The sequence below is a fragment of the Passer domesticus genome, chromosome 8 (genome assembly GCF_036417665.1).
Source record: "Passer domesticus isolate bPasDom1 chromosome 8, bPasDom1.hap1, whole genome shotgun sequence".
Classification (NCBI taxonomy): Eukaryota; Metazoa; Chordata; class Aves; order Passeriformes; family Passeridae; genus Passer; species Passer domesticus.
In genome coordinates, this window is record NC_087481.1 from 52,817,878 (window position 1) to 52,843,985 (window position 26,108).

At 42.9% G+C, this 26,108-nt stretch overlaps 1 long non-coding RNA gene across 4 annotated transcripts; it reads right to left on the reverse strand.

Annotated features, from left to right (window-relative positions):
- Positions 1 to 326: 326 nt before the first annotated feature.
- On the reverse strand, positions 327 to 24,380 carry LOC135306863 (uncharacterized). 4 transcript variants are annotated; one of them, XR_010367618.1, is made up of 8 exons: positions 24,347 to 24,380; positions 24,122 to 24,245; positions 23,220 to 23,324; positions 16,224 to 16,325; positions 13,535 to 13,750; positions 10,321 to 10,465; positions 9,300 to 9,483; positions 327 to 3,180 (listed from the first exon to the last, which is right to left on the reverse strand). It is a non-coding gene; the product is annotated as an uncharacterized LOC135306863 (long non-coding RNA). The 4 variants fall into 4 exon arrangements; XR_010367616.1 differs by lacking the exon at positions 23,220 to 23,324 and having other exon boundaries at positions 13,539 to 13,750; XR_010367615.1 differs by lacking the exon at positions 23,220 to 23,324.
- Between the last annotated feature and the right edge of the window lie 1,728 nt (positions 24,381 to 26,108).

The window sequence follows — 26,108 nt, forward strand, 5'->3', positions numbered from 1 at the left end:
CATCATGAACCCACATCTCAAACAGGTCACTGCAAGCCTCTAAAAGGATCAAGAAAATCCCACCACCAATGCCAAGTAAGAAGAAGAGGTGCCATATAGCCACCTGCAAAAAAATATGGTGTTTTGAATCAAGAAGCACAGTAAATTCTGAAATTAAATGCATTCATCCTGTCCAGGCTGCTGCTCTTCTCAGAAGGTGGCAATGCTGCCCAGACCACACTAAAGCAGCAGCTGGGCTACACTGGGGTTTGCAGTGCCCAGTGCCAGGTGGCAAACACAAGCAGCAAACAGCCCAGCTGTCCCCTAATCGTTGACTGATAGTTTTATTTCATGAAAGAGACTAAATCAAATTCTCTTCCAAGTTAAGTCCAAATGATGTGGCAAGGAATGACCTTGGGGAGGGCTTTAGACTGCTGGAGAAGTAAAAAGTGCTTGCTGACATTTTTCAGAGCAATGTGGCCAGAAACCTGGCTCTCACCTAAACAGAAATTGCAGCACAAAGTATCTGTAGTCCATAAAAATTTGTATTCTGATTTAAAGATGAAAGCCACACAAATCTGAAATATTCTTCCAGGCTACTCCCTGCCTGTTTAAATTTAGGACTTAAAGGGGAATCAAAGGTCCTTCCCCCAGCTAATTAATAGAGCCCCCTTCAATAAATAAATTCAGCTAAATATTAAGAGCATGTAAAATTTCTGTCCATGTCCCTCTTCCAGAGGCTCTGGTTCAAATTCAACAGCTTCAACAGGAGCCTCACCAACTTGCAATTGAATAAGCCTGGTGACAATTTAATCATAACATGGTCCTGTCCTCCAGCAGGGGGGAAGGCTCAGCAATGAGAGCTGAAATTAGGGCTGTGCTTTGGTGCCTCTGGGAGTCCAGGCCTTACACAAGTTAAAAGGGGAAGCCAGAGTGCCATTAGGGGAACACCACAGGAGGCCAGAACAGTCTGGCTACTGGTTTTCCTCCTGTTCCTCCTCCAGTTCTCAAACCTGTTTATTTTCTACTCTGGGAACTGAACACAGGGTTACACAGAAATTCAACCTGAATCAAGGCTGTCTCATGCAGAACCCCATCTACAATGGCAAATAATTCAGGGTCTAAGGAATTATTCTAATCATTTGATAACAAAGTAAAGAATACAGAGGATTTGGGAAAATATTTGTTTTGCCAATATTTGGCTACTATGACAAGATTTCAAAGGAAAAGTTATGAAAATTCTTGATCATTTCAACTGCAATCCAGTTCCATAAATCATTTGCAAAGCACCTGGATCTACCCCACAACCTGGGTTTCTAATTTGTGGGACAATTACAAAATAAATCCTCCAGGCAATTTAAAATCTGGCTGGAATAACCTGGTGTTTTCCAAGATTATGACAGAAAGAAGTGTTAATAGAGAAATTGTTCATCAGCAAAATGACAACAGCTGGCCAGTTTTGCTTTTGAATGTAGTCAGCACTGCTGGCCTTTGTCAGACAAACTGCAAAGAGTGAGTGGAGGCTCTTTTTAAATGTGCTCGTTTCCACTGGCAACCAGTGGAGCAAAAGGACAATCAGATTTAATCAATTGATCTCAATGCGCCATGTTCAAAGTTTTCTTTAAATGATTCAAGAGACAAAAGGAGAGAGAGAAAAGTCAAGCAATAAACTGTAATAGTTCTCATTAATTGCTGTGAATCAACCGCTTCACAGTTTAATTTTGTTAGGAACTTCTGAGATTTTCATGTTGTCATCAGATAAAATCTTTTTTTTCCAAGCAAAGCCACAAAACTTAAATGTAGGCTCCAATCCCTTTGTTTGGATGCTGGTTTTTCAACTCAGTTTTCCCCAGAACTGCAAATAATCAAAATACCTTTTCCTGTCTAAAATGCCATCTGCATTTTTCTTAAATAACTCTCTATACATGAATCATCTGTGTTTTTACGCTGCTGCCGAAACGACGTAAAAACCTTCCACACAAATTGGAAATGCAACGGGGCTGGATGACATTTGCAAAGAGCACTTTCTCAGAATAACCTAACCTTTAATAAGTGTATTTTCCATATATTTATTAATGTCAGTGGAAGAACACGATGTTCTGGAATCAAATATTTACGGAATTTCAGTGTCTTTGTTGCGTGGGGCTCCTGGTTCCAAGAACCACTCAGAGGCTTTTAAACTGTTCACCATGTCACTCCTGTCAAGTGGCACTTTTCAAGTGCTGAGCTCTCTGCTCTTTTATTTCCCTGTGCATTAATGTGCACTGGCATAATTTTTCCTTGAAATTTAAAGTGACTTGCAACAGCACCAAAGAGCACATCCACCTCACAGACCTTACGTTACTCTTGCTTGATTTAATTTTTAAACAGACCTGAATCTCTGTATATCCTGTTTAGAATCCTCAGCTTCCAGTTCAGCGTGTTTAGGGCAGCTCCTGACTTGACAGCCAGCATGGAACAATGCCTCTTATTCTCTCTCCCATGCTGCTTTCCTATTTATACTTCTCCACCTTGTATTAACCCTCATGTTCTTTGTTAATTTTGCCTATTCATCAGCAAACAGGCACAAACACAGTGGTGTTTGTTTCTGCAGGAGCTGTAACATGCTCTGATGCCTGTGCCTCACAGTGGCACTTATTGTGAGTGTGGTATTTCTCCAGGTGTATTTTATCCCATTCCTGGGCAATACCCAGTAAGTTTGCTATGAGGAATGTGAGTAGAAAGGGAGATCCTTGCACTTCCATCCTGGATTTGTTTTACTTACTTCCCTCTGATTTCCCCAGTTATTTTCTTAACCCTTTTTTTTTCCTGTTTTCTTCCATGATTCCTTTTAAGCTGTTTCACAAATGCACATTTCAATTGTCTAACACTACATTTCTTCATAGCTCTCAGGAGGAAAGAACATAAAGCAAACAAAACGCTTGCTCTTTGATGACAGAAAAGTTTGTCTCATGTTTTCCAAGCCACCACCTTGTGATGAGATTTCACTAGCTGGGAATTTGGCATGATAGCCTAAAGTGAGAGTAGGATGTGCACTGCCAGCCCACACCATTCTCAGAGCCTGCAAACCAGTTCCAGTTCCTCTTTGAAACACATCTGTTGTTTCAAGTGTTTGTCAATATTCATAGCCTTTCCTCAGCAGTTGCACAATTCTTCACTTTCAGTGAGGAGGTTGAAATGTTGGTAAACAGGTTAAGGAGGCTGTAAGATAATAAAAAGATCAGAATGAACAAAGATTAGACTGCATTAAGGAGAAATGTGAAATTATTCTTTGTGATTTTTTTCAGTGAAACAATGAACCAGTCCAGATTTCTGCATTCTCAGGAAAGACAGCAATTCTCTGCTGGGCTGAGGCTGAGATGTGGTACTGGTACACATGAAAAACAGGTCAGGAAAACTTTAATTACATTGCAGAGTACTGGTAAAAACATCCTTTCCAACATTCATACCTGGTAGGAGAGCAAGAACAGGAGCTCAAAGTTCAAGCAGGATTTTAATTAGACAACTAATTAATTACTGTGGTGTGTCAGACACATGGCAAGAAGAAATTTTCTCATCTTCAGCCATGCTCTACACACAAGTTTTTTCCTCTAGCATGTTAGGATCTGGCCTGATGCAGAGGATAAATACAAACATGTGACAGCACAGAGGCACTCAGGGTACTGACATTGCCTTTCCCCACACTGGGCACAGCCAGACTCTGATCCCAGCCTGAGGTCACCTACCTTTTGGGGACAACACGATTTCCATTTGTTTTGGATCCTGACAAGGCTCAGCTCCCAGGTTCACTGTGGTTTGCCACAACATAAACAAGCCCAAAGGTGAAAATAGAGGTGTTAGAGCTGGACCTCAGGGGCAGGACCAGGACCTGCAAGGCCACAGGACAGGCAGGAAGCTGCTCTAGCCATTAGGTTTTATATCCTGCTTTCTTCTCTCGTGCTAATTAATTTTTTCATTCTGAGGAGGAAGGACAACTATTCATTTTATAAGATTACAACAGATCAATAAGGGGAAACTATGATTCATTCAATACTTGGCGACGGATTAAATAAAAAGCATCATTCTGGGTCTGCTCTAAAGTAAAAAATTAAAAGATAGAAGTAGATGTCTAGGGAGATATAAAATCACAGCAGTTTTTCTCTCTTTCCTCCTTTTCTGTCTCATTAAAACAGAAATTACAAATGGTTTTATTATCCTGTGTTCAGCAGACAAGCATCATGATGGTGAACAGTAAAGCCATTTTTTTAAATGAAATTCATACAACTGCAAGAATACAAATGTAAAAGTGAAGCAAAGAAAACTTTTGGGAGAAGATTGTTATACTCTACATAGGCCTTGAAACATTGCTGGCTGAGTCACTAAAGATTTACTGAGTCACTGAGATTTAGCAGAGAAGGAGGCAGCTCTCCAAAGTATTTTACAGCTCTGTATTTTGCAAGCCATAAACCAGATTTGCTGCTCCTCTCATGTGCTGTCCTTCAGCCAACCCTGTTGCTAAATCCACTACACAACAATTTGTCGGGGACTAGAAGTTGTTGCAGCTTTTCCATGCCTGTTGGAGAGATTATCAAAGAGATATCCTGTCAATCTGCTGACTGCTCAGAGATTTTGGCTAGCAGGTAGCCTTTTCTGGAAATATTTGTGGCTTGATGAGCTAAATACCATATCAAACAGGGGACTGCCTGTGCTTTGCAGGTGGTCTGCTCAGCTAGAGGAGACAAGGATTTTCCATCTCCAAAGCCAGGAGATTGCTCTTGATCTTCTCCACTCCACACAACTCACATCCACAAGACAGAGCACATTGAAAGAGGAATATGACAGTGAATATTTCTGAATTATAATAATTAGGCTCCGGTTGTTTTCATTATCCTGTGATGGGGATAGAAACCAATCACACTCAATTTTAAACATAATGAAAGACATTCTTCTTGTTCATGGCAATGACTTTTAAAATGTGCCTTGCATTGGGGTATAGAAATATTAGAAATGTGCCTGCTTGCTTCTGTGAAGAGCCAAGTGTTGTGCAACACAATATTGAATTTCAGTAATTAATTACATTCTGCCAAATTCAGCTGTGGTTTTCCTGAAATGCTAGCAGTTGTTTCAGCTAGTCTTTATGGCTCTGCCTCAAAGCCCTTCAAAGTGGATCAAAATCTCTCCATTGACTTCAAGTGGTCTTAAAGCTGATCCTCACTGTCTGGGAGGCTGCTGGGAAATGAAAAAAGGGACCAAGAGTTGTCTTACTCACAGAGGAACAGAAATGAGAGCTCTGGAGTACAGCATTCATCAAAGAATCGGTTAAAAATAAGTGACGTTACTACCACTGCTATTGATAGAAAGTACATGAAAAAAATCATCTCTGGACTTCAAAATATTCTGAGGATTTTCTGTTAGCTTTGCTGTCCAAAGCCAGCTGGAAATGTGTTCTTTTCCCTGCAGCTGAGGTAAAATAATGTCTCATCAAAATGTTCTGCAGGTGGTAGATTTCTTTTCAACAGTAATTTCAGGAGAGAACTGAAATAGTTTAATTTTTTTTAAATGTTACTTTGGTGCTTTATGGGAATGGAACCTTGGCTTCTTTACACTTCCAGTCTCCTATTAGAAAAAGCAGCAGCCAGACCTGGAAAAACCTGCAGTTAAAGGAATGTGATCCTGGTGCTGTAACCAGACCTGAAGAACCAGGAAAACCTATGAAAGGAATCCCATAAAGAAAAAAAAAGCAAATAAAAAAGCAAATAAAAAAAATAAAGGAACTAAAGAAGCAGATTTTGGGCTAAAACAGTGGAATCAACAGTGCTGGGAATGCAGGGAATTGTGCCTCTGGAGGCTGGGCTGCTGTGAGCCCCAGCAGGAGCTGCCTCTTGGCTCTGTCCCCCTCGGGGCTCCTCTGCTCTCCCTTCAGATGAACTGTGAGCCTGCTTTGGAAAGCAGCTGCTGAATACTCTGAGGAAAAACCAAACCCTCATTCTAACGAGCAACCTTGTATAAAAGACATGCTAATTCGCCTTTAATTGTAGTGTTGGCTTTAAATGTGGGACTTGGATTGCATGAGCAGATATCCAGATATCTGAGCAAACTCATCCAAGCTGCAGGATCCCTCTGTGACAATCAGCATGTGCTGCTCTGTGACTCAGGAGCCTGCACACATCTCTTGAATCTGTGGATCCATGTCCTGCTGAGCATGAAGGAATTCTGCAGCTCAGTGAAACCTGCCTGGGAGAGCAACTTTGGGCAATTCATGGAAAAATTTGTTTTCTGCAACTTCTTAACTATGGAAGTAGTCTCACCCCTCCTTGATAGAGTGAAAATAGCTGTGAAAAAAGAAAGTGCAGCAGCACAGGCACTTGGTAGGGATTCCAGAAAAAAACAGAATTCAGGGAATGAAGAAGAAGCTCTTTTTGCTGTATCCACAGTAGAAGCAAAAAGAAGCCAACAGCAGAAAGGATTCCTGGAATCTGAGAAGTCACATGAATAAATAATGTGTGATTTTTGACTCCAAGGAGCCCCGAGACTTGTGGCCAAGAATCTTTCAGAACAATCAAGAAGAAATTCATGTCATTGTTTTGATTAAGATGTGAATGGCTGGATTTTGAATGCTGCAGGAAGCTCAGGGGTCTGCTGCCTCTACTGGCACAAATCCATGTTGAATGTCCATGGTCCAAGCTCTGAGTGCATAAATTGCAGGGGTCTCCCCACAGAGGCTTTGTTTGGAGGGTGAGGGACCACTGGGGCAGAAGACCCCATTTCCTTTCAGAGATGAGAGAAGTGACACCTGCAAGAAGATTAAGATGCCAAAGAGGTGCTGCTGAAATTATTTAAAACTGCAATACACTGACCACAGCTGAGTGGGGAAAATTCAACAGCTCAAGTGCTATAGGGGTGCTCTTCATAAGAACTTTCCTCAGTACTGATCTTACTTGTGGCTTTGTGACAAAATATACCAAAGTGATACAACAGTGGTAGAAAACTCAGATAGAAGTTTCTCAGATAGAACAGAGCATGACCACGCTTCTGAGAGCAGCAGCTGTAATTGGTTGTGCCTCTTGGATTGATTAAACATCACCACCTTGTCAGCACCTTAACAAGCAGAAAGCAAAAAAAAAATTTACAATATCACATTATGTGCACTTGTTTCTAGCAGTTGTCTCACCAGCACACCTCGGAGCAGATATGCCACACTGAGACTGTTAATCTCTGTGTCTGCTGCCTGAGATGTTAGAACTGTCCTGGTGGATCAGGTGGCTCAGTCAATCTGAATGATTAAAGCTGCCAATGAATGCCATAAATCTGTAAAGTAATTCTTGAGGTTAGAGTTTATCAGCTTCAAGTTTGCCTGAACTGGGAGCAGCCTCTGACACCATCAAACAGATCACTACACACTCTGTACAGAACACAGAACTACAGAACACCAAGGCTAAATAACTCTTTCCCAAATCAATTATAATCTGCACATTTAAGCCAAACATTTACTCCTGCAGCTGGGAAGGGAAGGGATTAGCCTTTCCCTGTGCCAGGAGTTTGCCTTGCATTGAAGAAATAGCACAGGTCCAGTGAATTACAAACTTGGTGCAGCGCCATGTGGGGGCTGAGAGTCAAATTTATTGATGTTACCCATGGAGTCACTCCTGCCACAGCCCAGAGGCCTGTGAACCAAACAAAATGAGAAATTCTGCACTTCAGTTTATGCAGAAATTCCTAATTCTAATCATTCCTAATTCCTAATCCAGGCAGAGTCCTTCCCCTGCACAGGGGAACACATTTCTAAGCTGCAGCAGCCCGTGGGATATTTCACAACCAGGCTGTTACAGCCTTTGGAATGGAAACAGGGGTGGTCATTAACAAAGCACAAGGTCAGGCATTGCAGGGGAGCATTAGAAACCAGCCAGGGTGGGAGAAAAATACATAGAAATACACTGAGGTAGATATAGATTGATATAGAGAAGAAATTATATAGATATAGATATATAGATATGGATATATACAGATATAGATTATAGATAGATAGACAGATAGATATAGATGGTATAGATATAGATAGCAGCTCCTGATATAGAAAGAAACTCTTTTTAAACACATCATTGCAGATTCTGAGTGGAGGAAGTAGAGTGACTCACCAAAAATCTTTTCTAATACCAGCTTCAAGAGTTTGACTTTACAGTCCTTGTACAATGGTTTCCCAAATCACTTGCTTAACATGTTTTCTTGGGAAATGTATCATGCTGCATTTTCCAGCCTTAGGGATCCCATGCTGAGGTCAGACTGTGTATTGTGCATTCCTCTGGCTCCCTAACTCAACCTTGGGGTGCACAAAGTCCTATCCTCAATGACACCAGCTTTTAGCAGCTTTTATTTTGTAATTAATTGCTCTACCCACAGTGCTTAGCTGCTAGTGTAAATTACAGCTTTGGGGATGAAGCTATTTTTAAAATCAGTCAGTATTAAATGATAACCTTTTAAAATTTTATTTGAAATAGCAGAGTAATTCACCTTCTTCTGTTTTATTAAATCCCACTTGCAAGTCTTCACCTGTCTGATGCAGGAACTGAGGTGGTTTGTTGTTCAAGTTAATCTCAGAAACTCAGGTAATCAGGTTCCCACAGCACTGGGTACAGCCAAGGAGATTTACACAGATAATTTAAAGGCACCATGCTGATCTGTTATAAAACCCAGGCTGTCAGGAGTTCAGAAATTAAATCAACAAGAGAAATCACTAGGACTTCAGCAGGTCCTTTAAGTTAATCTGATACATTAAAAGATGCCCTAGACATGAACTTTTATTGCACAATTTGAAACCCTTACATTGCAGAAATGTTAACAATCATTGAAACATGTCTAACTTTAATGTTTTAGCCACTGTAGTAATCACAAATAAACATCTGTAACGATAGTGGCTCTATAACAACAACATCCCAGAGACACTGAACATTATTTATAACAGAAGGATGTAACCAGATTCTTTGATTAATATCTGCAGAGCCATTTCTGCACTTTATACCCCTCTTGGAACACAAACAAGGTGTCTGAGGCTGCATGGGTGTTTGGGACACTCCAGGGCCTGATGTGCAAGATGCTGAACACCCACATGCCTCACTCTAGTCCACAGGGCCATTTCATTCCTTGCAACACCCACCCTTGTTTGTGTTTTCCTTCCTCCAGTTTGGCACTGGAGCCATCAACATGTTTGAAGGGCAAGAAATGAGAAAAGAAGAAGCTGAAAAGGCAGAGTCTCTCTCACCTCCAACACCCCTTTTCTCTAATTTGTTCTTACTCTGTTTTCCTAATCCCACCGCCCAAAGCAAATCACAAAAAAACCAAATTACCAGTGAATACATCCACATGACTTCTGCAGTAGGGAAAAGCCCAGTGTTTTCTAGTGATGTCCAGGGAGCACCTGTGCCTCTGAAGATGAGGAGGATGATTTTGATTGAAGATGATGCTTTTTAAGTGGAGAGCTGAAACATTGGCTCCTCATCATCACCCAGAGAATCTGTGGAGGTTCCATCCCTGGAGGAGATGAAGGCCAGGCTGGATGAGCAGCCTGCTCTGGGTGTCCCTTGGAACCAGATGATCTTTAAGGACCCTTCCAACACAAGCAGAGGACCAGGACCTGAACTTTGATTGATACCTGATCTGCAAAAGATTATCTTGACACAAGCTGTTAACCCTCATCACTTGTTACACCTCTTAAAATGTTGTAGCCCCAGATTTCCCTCAGCTAATGGCACAGGCTGTGATTCCTACCAACAACTTTTACACAGGGGTGTGACTGCAGCCAGCAATGCAAACAGGAGCTAATTCAAACAAATCAGGAGACAGCTCTTCACAAGTCATGTACCATCCATAATTCTATATTATAATAACAATAAATAATTAAATAATAATAATCATGTGATCATCATTTTCATACTTATAAAATTATAATAATAATAATTTTATAATTGTTTTTATAAATTTATATATTTAATTTATTATTATATATTAAAATAGTTATTTTAAAAAATAGAATATTTATTTATTTTAACTATTGAATTATTAATATTTTACATTTATAAATTTATTTAATTTCTTTTTATGAAATTAAATTACAATTTTTTAATCATTTTATAATCATAACTTTATATACAATCAGTAAATGCTTCATTGAACATCTACAGGCAGGTACTAGAGAGGCTCACAAGAACCAGCAAGGCTGATTTGTAGGTCCAGGCATTCAAGGTGGTGAAGTCACATCAAGAGAGAGCAGAGTGAAACCACTGAAACTGTGCATGTCAGGGGGCAGAGTTAAATCACTGCAGGCAAAACAACACTAGAAAGGAAAACAATATCCTGAAAATAACATACCCCAGATATAAAACATAAATGGAGGTTGAAAAATCCAGTCCAGCTTTGCACATCAAGGCTGTATTAACAAGGCTTCTTTCCAGAGATGAAATCACCATGATCCTTCTCCCAGATCAGTCCTTACAGAGAGAACAGCAGGATTTCCCTAAGTCAGGAAAATAAGAGAAAAGAGACAGCAGTAGAAATCATGTTTCCATTTCTCTAAATTCCTCACTGTTTTCAAGCATTTTGAGATTTACATTTTAAGATCTCCTGTTCTCCACACAGCTTTCCACAGGCAGTTCTTGTGCAGCCAACTTGTTTTAGTCCCAACTGAAAGTTAAAAGAATCCTTTTGCCAAAAGGCATGTTTCTCTGGGGATCATTCTTGCTCAAACACGTTTGTCTCTAAGCCTCACATTTAACCATGCTGGTAAGAGTGCAGGTCAGAAATGCATTAAATTTCTTTATTAAAAAAAAAATTCCTATGGGAATTCTGATGTAAAATTTGTATATTTATATTCTTTTATATTCTGCACTTTATTAAGTGGATTGGATTTATTAATAAATAATAAATGTTCTGAGAAGAGTCATTCCTGAGTCTTTTCAACCACCTGTCCCACCCAAGACACTTGGAGCCCATGGATGAAGCTACAGAGCCTGAAGTACCACAGGAGAGATCATTGTGGGGCTTTTTTATTTCTGAATGTGACAAATGGTTGGACAGGTTTGCCAAGGTTTATCTTGTAGGGTGGGACTCCACATCCTCCAGTGGGGATCAGGCTCTGGATGAACTCAGATGTGGCAGCAATGTGGTTAATCCAGTAACCATAACAACCATAATCCTCACTGCAGGACTCCCAAAACTTGTCTTGCTCCTATTTCTTCCTAAAAACACTTTAGCTCAAGGAAGATTGGGGTTTGCTGAGGTTTGGGGAGCACAGAAAAGCACAATTTGAAAGGAGGAGGGTGAGTGAGGTTAGAATTAAAAGAGGATAATGAACAAATTATCAGGATACAAAGGGCTGCACAAATATCAGAACAAAGCACATCGTTTGGTCCTGCAGCAAAGAGATATTAAATACCCCAAGAGGCATGCTGGAACACCTAAGGGAACAGCTTAGCAAGTCAGGCACTTTTCTGCTAAATCACCTTGTCATGTTTACAGCTCCCCAAAGCCCTCCTTAAATATGATAATGGGAGTCTGACTAGTCTGACTTTGTCATTTTAATTAAAAGCTCTATTCCTCATGGCAGGAGCAAGTAGAAAAAAAAATACAGTTCCCACTGCAAGCCCATGGAAAATATGAATGTCTTCCTCTACAGAATTGCAAGCTTAGGGATTGGTCTGTCCTATGTTCCATATGTAAACATCCATAATTCACCTTCAAACATAGAATTTAATGGCAGATTCACTTTACTAACATGAAAAAAAAGCCAACCCTGAACCCTTTTTCACCCCTCAGAAAAGTTTTTTTTTCCTCTCTAGAAGATTTTTATTCCAGAAATTTCCAAGGTTTCCACCATTAAAAATAAATCAAAGTTGACAATTTTATAAAAAAGTTCCCACTAGTTTGAAATTTATTTTCAGAATTTTATTCTGCTTGAAACTGTCACATTTTTAACCAAACTGTGAGTTACCCATTAAAGAGAAAATCCAGCTTGCAGCCTGTTCCATTAAGCCAAGTGACTGTGCAGACTGCAATAGCTTGAGTCCATTTCCTTACATTTCTTAAGCAAGTCCAAACCCACAGATTGCCAGGCACAGCACAGATCACACTGCCACCAAACTCATTCCCACTCTCTGGATCACAGCTCCTACAACTTAATTCCCTCTTTGTCAAACCTGGAGAGCTCCCTCAATAGTCACAAAATCCAGTTTGCACCTATTTATAAAAAGAAGAAAAAAAACAACAAAAATCACTCTGCACACAAAACAGGGGAGGACAAACCTTATCAGTCATTAAAAACATCATTTTCCTAAGTGATTGCTGGCAGCTGATGCTGCCCTTTCAAGGGGCAGAGATATTTATCTGAATAACTAGCAGGTACATTCAGCTCCTGCTGTATGTTACCAGCATCCTGTTTTTTGGTGCACACAGAGAGGACTGGAGTGTTTTCAGGTGGTTTCTCTTTATCCATCAGAGCAGTTCCATTGTCCCCCGGGTGCTCACTGTGAACCCAAGAGGTGTCAGGCTGGCATTGTCATCCAGCAGCGGGTCAAGAACACTCTCAAGGGAAGAAATCAGCACTCTGAGTTCAGGTGACAACAGCAGAGATCAAGAGCAGCCCTGGCTAAGAGGGGTGACAGCCAGGACAGTTTTGTGCAGAAAACTTCTCTATCTGCAGAGCACAAAGGGCAGCTCACACCCTGTAAGGTTTTTGTTGCTTGGAAAACAAGGATGTGCAGACACTGCACCCTCAGCCCAGCTGTGAACTGCTGCACCTTTGGATAAGGGACAGAGGGCAGGTGGGGGACAAAGGGACAGGCACAAACACCTTTTCCAAGAAGAGTTAAAAGATGAACACTAGAGCAGAAACCACACAAACATCCTTCTTTAGCCAGCACAGCCCATGACTTGCACTCCAGATATAGATATGCATTTCTGTTTCCTAGAGCAAGCTGTAAGAAAAGATCCATCAACATCATGCCCTTGTCCCTTGAGCTCTCCATAAGCACTCATGCTCTTTATTAATTAATTTCCTTTGTTGTTATTTATTGAAACTTTATTCCACTCTGCCTTCAGATGTTACTTTGCAGCAATCCTCTTCCCACAAATCTGTTGGTTTCCTTAGTGCACAGTAAAACCCTTAAATAAAACATTTAAGGAGAAAAAAGATAATAATAATGGAAAATTAATTAAGATAGCCTCAAAAATCATATAGCACAATGTGTAGGTATGAAATAAGTTCAGATATAGGCTGGGATTTCTGAGGGAGGCTGTCACCTGTAGGCAAGCAAACCTCCTGCCTGCCTTGGATCAAATTCCCTGGGGAGTTTAAAGTGGGCAGATCAGTTTCTCCATCAGATGTTTTTCCAGTAAACACTCAGTTTCTTGTAATAAAATTAAGCCTAATTGAAAAGCAAACCCCAGTATGCTTATGAGATCAGAGTGTTATTTTTCTCCTGCAAACCAGTCCATCACTATCAGCAATGCAAATCCTTGTCCACAGAGCAAGTCTGGAGGGGAGCCAGAGGGCTCTGTGACACCTTCAGGGGGTGTGTGATGCACTCACCAACCTGCAGCAGTCCTGCTGTCCAAGAGCCAAGGGAGCAACAGCCCAGCTCTGCTCCCAGAGGAGGAGCAGGAGTGTGGAAGTCCCCTCTAGAATGGGTTTTTTAATCTTTGCATTTTTCTGCTGCTCAGATCTTCAGGGAAGAGCACAGGTCCCACCAAGCTTTGCTGCCTCTTGTTCAGGAATGCACTGCTGTCCCACAGGGCTTGCCCACTCCTTATAAAGAGAATATTAACAAAATCTGGCATTAGACTGCAAGAAATTAATTTGCTTCAACACTTGAATAAGAGTTTTCTCTCTCTTCTGGGAGCACGGGAGGTAGAAGCACAATTTGCTTTCTGATGTTACATAAATCTTGTTTTACCAAGCAGCCACAGAGACATCTAGAAATGAAGTCTGTGACTGCAAACACCATGCAAGAGAATACCTATTTTCACCTTGATAGCATTAAGAACTAAGACATTTTTGTGGGAGGAGATAATAGAAATCCTTGTAGAAATCCAGAGACTAGGCTTTAGGCTTGGAAAAAAGGCCTTGGAGGAAGAGCTAGAAAAAGCTTCAGCAAGGCTGTGAAACCTTTCAGAGTGGTCCCAGCCAAATCTAGACCTCTTTTAAATCCCTCCAGGGATGGTGGCTGCTTTAATGCCCTGGGCAGCCTGTTCCAGTGCTTGACAACCCTTTCAGTAAAGAAATTTTTCCTGCTACCCAAACTAAACCTCCCTTGTCACGACTTGTCCTGTCACTTGTGACTGACCTGCCCCTCGGTACAGACTCCTTCCAGGCAGCTGTGACAGCCAGTGGCATGCCCCTTTTTTTGCATTATATATCCTTTTTATACACTGCTGGCACAGCCAACACTCACTGGCAGAACAATAACACAGCCAGGCAGGAAAAGAAATATCTAAGAGTTGCAGGTGCAATAGAAAAGCCACTGAAGTTTGAAATTAGTGCTGCATTCACTCACTGGAACTCAGAGAGAGCACTGAATTTATAAGTTTCTGTTTTCGTAAGAGCTGGTCATTAAAATGAAGATCACATAGTTTGGAAATGCTCTATGATAAACAGATCAGGATTTATGACATGGTATCTAATTTGCAGCCAACTGTGAAAGCCAAAGCAGTGGAGGTTTAAGAGTGACTGCAGGGAATGCTGAGGGCTGTAGGTTTGGGGTTTAAACAAATATTTTCATCATCACATCCCCTTCAACAGCCAATTTTTCACCATCTCCATTGCCTTTCTTACAGAATTTTCTAAATCACTTATGGAAAAAAAAAACATCCCTAGGTCCAGGCTGGGCACTGCAAGCTTCTCCTCCCCCCACTACTCAGAATTTTCTATAGTTAGGCTTTCCTCACACTTCAGGATATTTATTTTTTAATTAATCCAGCAGGTGTTGTGAAAACAATTATGAATAGCAAATAGATTCATGGAACCAATTTGGCTCCCTCAATGGTCAGAGCAGATTGTACCCACCCTGGAGAAAGCCTCCTTCCAGCACTGTGAGCCACAGCAACAGGAATTAAACATCCTGGTGCAGAATGCCCTTGGAGCTCAGCAAGGCAGGCACACACAGGTAGGACTCTGTGTCACAGTGCTCTTCTTTACAGATGTTCTTTTGTTTCCCTGCAGTTGATTTTCAGTGGGATGATGAGGGCAGGAAGCTCTTTCAGGGGGCACTTGGAATAAGAGAAGCACCAAGGACTGGATCTTGTAACCTCTATTTTTAATAACCCTCAGGCTCAGCACGTGGAGAAGAGCTGAGCTGGGCTTTGTTGGGAGTTCTTCAATTTGCATACTCTATTATAGATTTGAAAATCAAAAGCAGAAACTCAATGGACCCTCCTCAACCTATGGGTGGACAATTAAATAATCCCAAGAATTCTGCCAGGAAGTGAACTTGTCACATGCAGCACCCTGCTGCCTTTTTTCTTTCATTTCTATTGAACCTGCAAGTTCCTTTAATTATCTAAGTGAATAACTTAATGATGAATTCCATTCCATCTCTGACAGCTGAATAATTCAGGAGAATTTTAATAGGGAACAATAAAACATTCACTTTGGTTCCATCTCATCTTTAATTAAGTCAGTTCTGGAAAGATCCAAGTTCTAAAGGTCATTGAAAGATGTTGGCAAATTCATCAACTACATTAAAATCTAGGAAAAAGAATACATAGGTTCCATTTCAAGCCTCTAAGATAATCTTAGAGGAAACTGTACTTTTTCATGACCAAAGTATCCCTATATATTAGCTTGAAATGTAAAAAGCACCTAGGGTTAAATGTAAAATGAATACTTCTATTCTTAAGTTGTGATTACAATAAATGTGCTTTAGTCAAAGTACATGATGTTGTTTTTCAATTAGTGACCAAAACTTAATAAATAATGATTTTTTTCAGGGTTTGGGGTGAACTTTGGATAACAGCTCATGTCCAAACAAATAAAACAAGAAAGTTTTGTTTTCGAGTCATCTCTGAGACAAGCAAACAGGAGCATCCTGCTTGGAGTCAGCCTGCAAAATTGTTTGACTTGAAAGGTTGTTAAAACCCATTTACTAATATTTGCTGTTGGATCAAAGTTTAAATAAGGGAAACTGTTCAATAAAAGTCAACATTTCAAATTAAAAAGCAGTCAGTGCTTCCAAATAACAAAGTCATTACTTTCCCCCCCCCAACTGAAATAATTCACTAACCTTTCTCCAAATTCACAGTGCACATTGATTTTCTGAGGTCAGTTCCCTCTGTTGAACCCTTCCCCAGATCAAGTTAAAAACCTGGCAAGCCAGTGGAGTCTCCTGCAACCATTAAACAGATGATTAAAATATTCATCTGCTGCTCAGTAGGGTTGCTACAGAGGTAATCTAACAGTGCTGCACTCCTGGCTGACCAGACTTTAGGCAGTGACAAGCTTTCATGAAAATAAATGAATATAGTTAAAATGACTTTACAAATATATGTATGGGAGACATTCACTGCACCCATATATATACATTTATGGGAGGAGATAGTAGAAATCATAGAATGGGACTGCACTTAGCAAAAATCCTCTGGAATCACATTTTCAGCCTAAATGGATTAGTACCTAAATGTATTACCTTCTTAGCTCAGACTGGACAGGAGCAGAGCTGCTGTCCCACAGGAAAATTCATCATCCCAAATCATCTCATCAGCCAGGAACAAGACAGAGTGCAGATCTCAGAGCAAACGCAGCTGCACAGCATTCCAAGAACTGGTTTGTGCCTGACTTCAGGCCTGATGTTCACCCTCCTGCTTCCAGATGAAGCAAGTTTCCAGCAGCTAAACAAGCCCTGGCTGATTTCCTGCTGTTGTGGAAATTGACTCCATATCCACATGCCTGGTGAAAATGTATTTTCTCCTTGTGACAACCCAAAGTCAGGGAAGGTCATTTACAAGTAATGATGATTTAATGTAAAAATGAAAGCAAATCTTGCAGTGAATTTGCGTAATTTGGGGGTTGGGGATTTTTCAGCCTGTTCCAAGAAGCAAGATTCCATGAAAATTCCAGTTAAGACAAGATTCCCCATCACCAGTGCCATCCAAGAACCACTCAGGATTAGGAGCAGAGCAGTATCTGGAAGGCAACGTGGCTGATCAGCGTTGCCTGCTCACACTCCCATGCCTGGTGATTTCCAAACCACCTTATCTGCCTCTCCAGCAGGAGCCAGGCTCTGCCTGCATGCAAAGCTGGGGCTATTTATCACCCTGCAGTGTTCATCTGCCTTCTGCCTTGCATGGAGGGGTGCTGGATCCAGCAGGGACTGGGCTCCAGCCCCACCCTGCACAGGAGGAGCTGCTGTCACCACAGAGGAGACTGAGACTGTTGTCACCACGAAAAAAGTGAGCTGCTTTCTCTTTCCACAAGGGCAAGCTGACAGGCAGCACAAATCCCTCCCTCTTCTATTGTTCACCCCCTTTTTGGGAGCTAACTCCACTCTGCAGCCTGGTCCAGAGCCTGCCCTCTGCACCCACTGCCGAGAGAGGAGGGTTTGCTCACTTCACCACAAAAGCCAAGGAACAAAATCCCCAGTCAGACCCAAGCAGTGTTAGCCAAGGTGGAAATGTGATGCCATGCTGCCACTTCAACAGTTCCACAGGAGGAGGAGGAGGAGGTGAAGGTGTCTTTTTTGAACAGATAAAGAGCCAAGAGGCAGCAGAAACTCCCCCAGGTTGCTGGGTAATGCCTGTGCAGGAGCAGAGGATGGGTCTCACGGTACAGGCACAGCTCCTTGGAGCACTCCAGAAGGGAGGGATTGTGCCAGAGCCCCTGCAGGGGTGGGGAGCCCCATTCCCACCCAGCTCCCACCCATGCCCATGGCCCAAGGAGGAGCTGCTCCTCCCAGAACAGTTTGGTGCCACCATCAGATGCTCCCAGCAGGGCCTTGAAGACAACACCCACAAAGGAGCTGTGTGCTGGTACAGTGTCAGATCAGCCACGAGCACATTGCAGGCAAACCTGGGTGATGATTTATGCACAGCTGCACCACCTCATTTCCATAGACCTACGTGGCTCTGGGGTCAAATTAGGGAAAAAAGGCTCTTTGCATGCAAGATTCCCCAGGTGGTGTGTACAAGCAAGACAAGAGAGCACCCAGGACAGCCAAGCAACTGGAACAGTCCACAAAAAATGCAGAAGGGATGAGACTGAAATGAGATGCAAAGCAAAAAAATAAATCTGTACAACTTCTGCTGGTGGGATTTACAGAAATAATTTGTCTTGCTTTCAGACTGAGATATTTCTTACTGCCAGAGGCCGTGGCTTTTTCTTATTTGTTTTTAATAAGACCAGAGTTTGGGTTTTTTTAGTACCTACAAATCCAGACATGCATTTTAACACAAGATATATTCCCAACATTTTGTGAACTTGGACCATCACCTCAGAATCAGGGAGCAGCTCTCAAGTCTTCCTGACTGAAAACACTTTCCCTCACACAGGAAGGGCAGCAGTCAAACCCACTGCTTGGGTTTGGACCCCCCACTCAGGGGTCCTCCAGTTTTTCTTGGCCTGCTTTGCTAGGGAGAAGAACACAACATCAATATTGGGCCACTCTTTGATTTCTGAGACATTGCATCACTTTGGCTTAAACTGATGTTTTCATGTAAAGGGTGAGCAGATGATCTCAAATACAAAGCACAAGCCCATGAAACCTGGGGGATAACCTGGGGCTTTGCTTTGAGCTTGGCTGCATTCCCCAGCTCAGCAAACTGCACATCTTGAATGCACTTTTTGCAGTTGCTCAAGAGCTCCCTGGAGCAGGGCAGGCCTGGATGGGAGGGAGAGAGACAGGCAGAGCCATTGCCCGTTTGTTTTCTCCCTGTAGTTTACACCTGATGCCTGGAAGGAAAGCACAAATCAAACCTGATGTGTTTCATTCCCCTCCACACCCAGAATTCACTCTTTGCTCTTTGGTTGCCCTGAGAGTCTTTCCCCTCTCTTGAGGAATCCTCTCTAAAATGGAGGTGGATAAATCTACTCCTCCCAGCAGAGCCAAGGCAGGCACAGGTCACAGACCTGCTGCTGACATTGCTTTTCCTGCTGAACCCTCTGGATCTGCACGAGCAGAACCACCCTGGCTCCAGCATCCCCCAGCTGCCAGCACCTCCCCAGGGCTGCACCCAGGGAAGGAGCAGGAGCCCAGATCTCCAGCTCAGGAAAGCTGTGCAGGCTTCACAGAGTGCAGAGGGCTTCCTGCTGAAAGGAATGAGTGATGACAAACCTGTCTCCAAGTCCCACAGCCCAGAGACAGCCCTCAGGGCAGGAGACAGACCCTTGCCCAGGGCACAGGACTCTTCACACGCCCCCATTCCCAGCACAGGGACAGCTGAGCTGGCTCCTCTCCCTCCCAGGGCACATGCCATCACTGACTTCATTCCCCAAGCTGTTCGTTTGGAAGGCAGTGGTACCAGAGCTTGGCTTCATCAGTGCCACCATGTGGGTCTGTCCACATCCACACTGGGCAATATCAGGGCAGCTCATCCTCCCCCTGAGCACAGCCTGCACTCCCAGCCAGCTGCACCGGGCTGGGCTCATCTCCTGTGCCTCAGAGACAGAATTATCAGCACCAACATCAGTAACAGGAAGTTCTCCTTGAAGGATCAACACCTGATCCCACAGCAGCCCTAGAGGCCTCGCCCGTGTGACACAGCTCATTAATTAGGGTTCACATGATGGCTGTGGGAGTTTCACCACACATGTGAGCCTGTGCAGGGACCTGCAGCTTGCCAGCTTTAAAGCTCACTAAAGGGCTCTCACAGGGATTTTTAACTAAAGCATCTCTAGGTCCTCTTGGAAATGTTTTTTTTTCAGCAGGATCTGAGGGCAGGACCAAACTCACTGTAGGTGATCTCTGCCTCACCTGGCTCTGGCCCAGGGGGCTGGGGGATGTTTTAAAGCCCAAGGACTGGGTTTGTCACAAACAAATCTGTTCCCCAGGCCAGTCCATAAACGAGGGTCACACAAAACCTAAGGTGAAGCAGGAAGATGATCACACAGAGGTTCCTGAAACTCCCTCACAGCAAAGTCTGCAGGCGACTGAGGTACAACTTGGCAAAAGATGGAATTCTTAACAATGAGCCAGTCTAGACGTGGAGACATCTGGCTGTGTCACCTGTGTCCCTCCCAGCAGCTCCTTCCTGCAGTTCATATCATGAAAAGAAATTGCTCCTAATTTGTCCAGCTTCACTTCTAATCTGTCCCCCTGTCTCTCACTTCTGTTGCTGTATAAAAAACCCTTTTATCGCCAAGGATCATCTCCAAGGGTTTAGCTTGCTCTAATCAAGTCAGTACTTCCATTAGATAAACAGGCATGTCTGCTTGACTCTTCCAGGCTGTTTTCTTGTGTCTGGTTCATTTCTGCCCACACTCGACTTTTTCTCCTTCATTTTCAGCACCTGGAGGGTGACCCTGCCCTGGGGTGCTGCCACCAGCAGCCTGCACAGCAGCACATCCCTCCCTGCTCCCCCACACCGCTTCCCTGCTCACTCACCCATGGCTGCCAGCCTGTTTTGCCATCTACTTTGCATTAGCAAGACAAAAAAAAAAAAAAAGACACCAGCAAAAAAAAGAAAAGTGCTGAATGGTTCCTGTTCATCTCATCACACTTCTCTGCTTTCTAGCAATTCATCTCGGTATTAAAAACAAAGTACTAATGACCATCATCCCATCAGTAATTGCCTTAATCTGATCAAAATTCCTGCCGTTATCAATCACCACAAGTTCTCATTACACTTTTCTCTTTCTGCTCTGTTATCCCAGAGGCATCTCCACCACCAACATGAAAAATTTTCTTTTATTCAGCGAGCCTGTTAAAGATCTGTAAATCAGAGCTACCAATTTCCTAAACATGCAGCAAAATCACTTTTTTTTTCTCCTGGTCCCAGAATAAATCACCTCAGAGTGATTCCAGTTATAAATTAAACTTCATATCTTACGTGCAAGACAGTGAAAATTATTGTTTTCCACTTGAATAGATGCACAAAGAGGTGTAAAAGCCATTCACATGCCTTTCACACAGCAACAGGTACCTCCAAGGACTCCTGCTTTCAATTAATGGCTTGAACAGAATACCCTGGCCAGGAAGAAAAAGGGTTACACAAATAACTGCTGTAGTCAAATTGCTGGAAAATTGAAATTTAGGAATATTTATTTTGGTGAATGTAATCCTGAACAAGCCAGTGTAAGACGCCAAGGTGTAAATCACCTTCCTTCAAGCAAAAAATGGAGTCTTTTAAGAACTTTTAGGCACGGTGAGGGTGAAGTCTGCAGCACCTGCAGCTCACAGGGCAGGGGTGCAGCACCCTCAGCACTCTGTGCTTCAGGGTCTTACAGGGATTCTGGAGCCCGTCTTTGCAGAGAAGCACTTGCCAATAATAAAAACCAAAGCCCACAGATTTTCCTGAAGCCTGTCCTGAGCAGCAGCCACTTAGGCACAACTTTAGATGGTTTTACCTCGACTTTAGATGGTTTTACCTCGGCTGCAGCAAGAAGCCCGAGGGCACGGATGAAGGTGTGACAGTGGAGACCTGGGGGAAATGAATACAAACAAAGGAGCTGGAACAGCACAGCATCTAAATAGAGGAGAGACAGTGGAAATTACCCATTCCCAGACAGCCCAGAAACTGAATTCCTACCATCAAAAGGCATCCCTAATCTCTTAATGCATTAAGGGATTCAGCAGTCCTTGCAATTGCCTAAGCATTTAAAGGTTAATTGCAACCAGGATCTTTCAATGAAGTTATGTCAGGGAATAAAGGTTTCAGGAAATTCAGCCGCTGTAATTAAGAGATTGATATCACAGATTCACATCTTCCAGAGCTTTGTGCAGGGCCTGACACTGACTCCTTGGCTTTTCTCTGGCATTCAGAGAACACAAATAAGTACATGTCTCACAAATAAGTACATGTCTCTGTGAGGCTGAAGGCTTCAAAATCCAGCTGATCATTTCTTCTGGGTCTAATCACTGAACCCAGGGCTTTATTGGAAGACTCCAGCATTTCTTTGAAACTCCTGGATGAACAACAGCACCCTAGATATAAACATTATAAACTTCTTTCTTGTGGCCTTTTTTTTAGGAGTTCTACTTTTGCTTCTCCTGCAGTTCAAATTCCCACAGTGACCCACAAAGGGACACCACCAAAAGCTCTAGGGATGGGATGCTGCTTCTCTCTACAGGAAAAAGGAACTTATTTTGTCCACTTGTGGCAGAAAAAGGCTTCATCACACCTATATCTTTATGTTTCTTGGGTGACTGATACAAGGGCTTTGCCTGGGATTAAGGAAAGTGGGGAAGAGGTAAAGAAGCTCCTGGATGTGACAGAAGAAATGGCTGGAGGTGATAGATAGGAGCATGAGAAGCTGAAGAGCCTTACAGACAGCAGGGAAAGGAAGGTCTGTGTTTGAGGTGGTGGCAGAGGAGTTATGTGAGGAATAGCCAAATTTGACATAATTGAGGGCCTCAGCACCTGGTGGGGGCAGAGCCAGCATTGCCCAGGTGTTCAATCCCACCTGTGCCTTCGGCTGCAGGGCTGACAGCTGGGACACCCACAAGCAGAGCTGGGCAACAATTCCATGCCAGAGCCAGCTCCCTCATTTAGTGCTCAGCCCATTTTATCCATGGGATGCTCTGAGAAGGGTGTTTAGAGAAAAGCAGACAAAACCCACATTATCTGCAGATCATCTGCCTGCTTGAAAAACTAGAAAATACTCTCTTAATCAACTGGTGTCTCGTGGATCTAAGGCTCCTACTTTGGGACAGTGATTTTCCTCATGGAACGAGGTGAGAACAGGCTGACATGTGGGGCTGGCACCCCAGACTCAGAATTTATTCTTTCTGGATCAGTCTCTTTCACTAGCCCAAGTCCATTTAAAGAGCAAAAAAGATGCTCCAGAACAGAAACAAGAAAAGCTCCTGGCCAAGCATACAGGATCATTAGGACTAAACTGGAACACTTAAAGCCCAGTTTTTCCCCTGCTGCCTTTACACAAGTGTCCAGCAGGAGACCAGAGAGGTGTTGGATGCCCCGTCCCTGAACCATTCCAGGCCAGGCTGGATGAGGCACAATTTATCAGTCCACATCACTTTGGATTTCATTAGCAGGGCTGCTAATGAGAAATGGGATTGAGATACAAGCGAGTATTTTCCTCCCAGGGCAGCAGATTGACCAATACTCACCAAAAGAAGCAGTAAAAAGCAGGATGTGGGTTCTGTGCCATCTGGGCAGCTTCCACAGAGAATGTGTCTGGAGTCCTGGCAGACCTGGAGGAGTCCACCTGGCTTCTAGTCAGAGAATGTGTTGCAAGATGCATTTGTACCTTCATGTCTCAGTTTTAAGGCACTCCCTAAGCTCAGGATTTGGGGTTGATGGGCGAGAAGGGAGCACAGTCCAGGCCTCTCCAAACCTGGGAGCAGCCACTGCTTTCAGACTGAGCTGAAAGGTTTCACATCCTGCAAAGCCTCACTTGCCAGGAGCAGCAGAACTCCACAGGCTGGCAAAGGTGAGCCTAAAACTTCATCCCCACGAGATGAATACCAAGAAGAGCTCATACCATCTTGCCCTGGCAGAAAAAACAGCAAAACAAGCAGCCCTTGGCAGGCAAGAGAGATGCTCTGCAATGTCCTTCTGGAAAGTGCCCTGCAGTGGTACTGACACTACCTGCTCAGCTCAATAACTGCCTCAGAACACAGAGCAGGCACTGCAAGGTCAGGTGGAAATTAGATTCCAAGAGAGACACTGCACATTTCAAATTCTCCAGCCTCAGGAGGACAGAATTGAGTTGTTTATTCAGGAGGAAGCATGTCTGGCTAACATTGAGTTTGCATTTAATTGGCACTGATGAACAATAAAGTTGCAAACTCCTTTCACCAGTGCATGAATGTGCAGAAAACAACCTGCCACGGAACATTATATAGGAAACACTGTCCTTCAGCATCCTGCAGCCTTCTGCCATGTGAATCACAGCCCATCTAACAACGCCACGGATGCTGGGCTGCTCAGGGGAGGGAGAGGCAGCTCTGACCATCACACACCAGCCAACATCATTAGAGTCAATTACCCCATTAGCACTGAAACAGACCTGAAACGTGCACAGGGAGCCTCAATGCTCTTCAAGTGCTGCTTTCAACTGGAGATCAAAAATGGGCGCAGGAAAACATCCAGCTGCTTACAACCAGCACTCAGCACCCGGCAGCATCGGCTCCCTAATTAGGATTTAATAAGCTGGTAATTGTAATGGCAGTGGTCTCATTAGCCTGATACCTCATTACTGTGAGCACAGATCAAGTTGAGAAAGCCAGTCAACCTTGCAAGCCTTTCCAAACAACCCGACAAGAGCTGATTAAAGCAAGCGCTGCTTTTGAGGCAGTTCCTAATGAAAAGTCCAAATTCACGGCCAATAGGAAACCAACAGTAATTTGTGTCACTCTTTTAAAGAACATCTTTAGTGAGAGGCATGGGACCAGGAAGTTTGTTAATACTAAATAAATGCCGAAAATAAAAAGGAAGAATTTGTAGTCAGCACTACAAAACAGGGAGCACCAAACTGGAACAATGCTTGCCCCAAAGACAGTCCTGGAAATTCCTAATGACTGCTCGGGGTAAAATCTCTAAAGCAGACCAACACGTTTCTGAATCTCAAAGAACTTCATGTGCCTTGGTTACTCTCTGTGTTTATTGAAGGTGTCACTTCAGGTGCACACTTGGGCACTGCTCAATGGCAGGTGAAATCATGCAGTTTTCACTGCAGCACTCAGTGTCTTTGACCAAACAAATGTCTGTCTGCTGACTCTCATCTGCCTCTCTTTGTGCAAGATCACAGCTAAAGGTCCAAAATAAAGTTATCAATAACAGCAATGCAATGTGTTTTATAAGTCATTTTGATTTCAGGAATTTAGATAAAAAGTTTGACTATTTAATGAAAAAAACTGGAGCACAGATGCCATCTCATGCTGGGTAATCTCCTAGAAGCCAATCAATCAAGAACTTCTGAATTCAAATCAAAAAGGCTTTAGGCTCTGTTGCTCACCTTTATTCCAGTCAAAAACATTACATTTACTGAGGCCAGGATTTTGCAGCAAGTCATTTTATACCACCTTTTCATCTCAAGAGAGCAACATGAGCAGAGAGTTGGTAAAATGAATTTAAAATAATCAATTCATTAAAAATAAATATCAAGGTGGCTTCATGAAAATCCAATCTCTAACATTAAAAAAAATTCTGAGCTTGATTTCTAAGTATCCAGCTAGACAGTTCTAAAGTTCCTGTGAGTGGTTACCAAGGCAGAGACATGAAAAAAAATCTTATACAGGAGGGAATTGAATGATTAGCGCTTTTTTTTTCTTTATTTTTGTGAAAAGATGCCTGCAGAACAAATCTTTATATAGGCTGCATTTCAGTCATAAAATACCTTCACCTACCACAGAGAGAAAACTCTGCTCTTACCCTCGTGAGTAATTTTGGGATGGCAGAGGATGGATTTGCACAGAGGCCTTGGAGCAGCAGCACCCCATGGGCTGTCACTGGCATCACTCAGCAGCTGATACCTCCCTGCTCACACAAGTAATGAGGTTCATGGCCACCAAAAATGGAGGAACCCCTCAGGAGCCTGAAAATGAGATTTTTTAAGCAGTTGAGGGGGTCTTTACTATGCTGATATCAGCACTAGTACTTCCAAGAGCCACAAGCTGGTGTCTAGCTGATCCTGCAGGAAGCTGCTCAGGGAGGGCACACAGCAGAAATCCTCTTCCTTGCCTGGTTTTGTGTCTTGCAGCAGCAGGAAGTGTGTACCTTTGTGGGAAAACCCCCAATGAGTTTTGATAAGTAACTTTATGGCATTATCATAAGGGGACCTTTTGTTCCAGTCCCAAGGTCTCCTTTCCTTCCCTGAAAATGAGATTTCTCGTGGTGTAACTCAATGACCTCCACTAAGCAGAGCTATTCACTAACATCAAAATTAATCTTAATGCTAGAGTAATGCAATTTATGGACAATTCAAAAAAGCATTCAGCACTTACAAATAGGACATAATTATGAGTTTGAAAGGAGCCCAAATAACTATACCTGCT